This window comes from Kogia breviceps, chromosome 12, assembly GCF_026419965.1.
Source record: "Kogia breviceps isolate mKogBre1 chromosome 12, mKogBre1 haplotype 1, whole genome shotgun sequence".
Lineage (NCBI taxonomy): Eukaryota > Metazoa > Chordata > Mammalia > Artiodactyla > Physeteridae > Kogia > Kogia breviceps.
Window position 1 is genome coordinate 81,107,711 of NC_081321.1, and position 2,357 is coordinate 81,110,067.

General features: G+C 33.4%; 1 pseudogene; it reads left to right on the plus strand.

Moving 5' to 3' along the window:
• The first annotated feature begins 296 nt into the window (after positions 1-296).
• LOC131767015 (ribitol-5-phosphate xylosyltransferase 1 pseudogene) lies at positions 297-964 on the plus strand (annotated as a pseudogene).
• Positions 965-2,357: the final 1,393 nt, after the last annotated feature.

The window sequence follows — 2,357 nt, forward strand, 5'->3', positions numbered from 1 at the left end:
AGCCCACTGATGTGGCTACTCAGCAGAGAGAAGGAAACTTAGTTGTTGGAAGAACATATTACAGTTTCTTTACTGGTCCAACTGTGGTCCCCAGGTACTTCTCTGTTGATGAGAATAATGTGGTACTCAATCTAAATGGAAGAGAAAAAGCAAAGGGCGTTTTTGCCACCCAGTGGTTACTTTATGCACAAAATTTACTGCAAACTCAAAAACTCCAGCATCTTGCTGTTGTTTTGGTTGCAAATGAACATTGTAATAATGAATGGATAAACCAATTTCTTAAATGAAATGGTGGCTCTGTGGAACTAGTTTTCATAATATATGACAGCCCCTGGATTAATAACACGAATGTTTTTCAATGGCCTTTAGGAGTAGCAACATACAGGAATTTTCCTGTGGTGGAGGCGAATTGGTCAATGCTGCATATGAAAGGCCATACTTGTGTAATATCGTAGGAACCATTTATGAAAATTCATCCAGACAAGCACTAATGAACATTTTGAAACAAGATGGGAATGATAAGCTTTGTTGGGTTTCAGCAACAGAACAGTGGCAGCCTCAAGAAACAAATGAAAGCCTTAAGAATTATCAAGATGCTCTGCTTCAGAGTGATCTCACGTTGTGCCCAGCAGGAGTAAACAAAGAGTGTTACAGAATATATGAGGCTTGCTCCTATGGCTCCGTTCCCATGGTAGAAGATGTAATGACAGCTGGCAGCTGTGGAAATTCATCTGTTTACCATAATGCTCCTCTGCAGTTACTCAAGTCCATGAATGCTCCCTTTATCTTTATTAAGAACTGGAAGGAACTTCCTATTTTAGAAAAAGAGAAAACTAAAATTTTACAAGAAAAGATTCAAAGGAGAAAAAGGTTACTTCACTGGTATCAATACTTCAAAGCAGAGCTAAAAATGAGATTTATTAATATTGTGGAAAGTTCATTTTTAAAGAATAATAAAGGTTAACTGTAATTCAAAAATTAATTAATTTAAAAATTTAAAAGCGGATATATGTTTATGTATAACTGATTCACCTTGCTGTACAGCAGAAACACAGTGTTGTAAATCAACTGTACTTCAATAAAAACGTTTTTTAAAAAACAACTATTGTATAACCTTAGCTCTCTCTGTCTTGATTTCCTTACGCAACTCCCACTACCATTAATTTCCCCTCCATGCACTACAGCCACATGAGGTTGACATTAAGTTTGACATAATTTTCTAAGTTTTGAAGCAGTAGAAGAAACTACAAATGACAGGACCAATCATTTTATCATTAAAAATTCAAAATTTGTGCTAAAAAAAAAAATTTTTAATGGAAAGAAATACAAGGGACAAAATAATATTTATAGTAATTAAATAAGCAAAGGGTAAATACCTACGTTAAAATGCACTTGTGAAAATTTCATAAGAACTCTGTTAAGCCTCCCTGGACACAAACGAATATATGGCATAATCAAAGAGTTTGCATCTAAAATTAGAAATTATAATTAGTAGACACAATATGGGGAAATGTTCAATCCACCTAATAATCAAAGAAATAATCATTGAAATAACAAGGCACCACTTTATACCAATGTGATTTCAAATTAGAATACCCAGATGAGGTAGTGCACTTGCACCTGCATAGAATAAAAAGGTATGATAATGATTTTTGAAAGAAGAGTTAACATAGTAAAGAACTATTAAAATGTTAATGTCCTTTGATTCAGAAATCTTATTTCCATGGACTTATTCTAAGGAAATAATGCAAAAGTTTTTCCTAAACTTACATAAAGATTGGCAATATTACAATACTAAAACAAAACAAAACAAACCTGGGCTGTCTTCCTTATATGTTTGGAAATGGTGAATAAACAATGTTCCACCTAATTAATAGAACAAAAGAATCCTTAAAACAAATGAGAACAGATTGATTCTGAGGTAGCAGGAATGTGAGTGATTTTTTCTCTTTTATTTAAAGTTCCATTGATGTTGCTATAATAATGTTTGTATAGTTAATTTCTTTCTTAATTAGTGTGCTACTATGGTACCCATGATAAAGAACATTTCCTTTCTTCTTTCCTCTCCTTTTGCCCTTCTCTGTAGCGTTAGCAATTCCAAACAATCATTAAGTAATCCTCAGTTTACATTATAAATGCTCCATAGAAAGACATTTCAAAACATGCGATCTATTAATTTGTCCTTGGATTTCAACTTTCCAGACCAGCCAATTCGGAGTTTCCTATGCCCAGAGAGACTCTTCATTTCTTTATTATCTGTCAACTTATTTCATTTTGCTTCAGGAAATTATCACCCTGAAGTAGCCTGTCTGTATTATTTTACTTCTAAATAAAACTAGAAAGCCATCTGTGAAAAG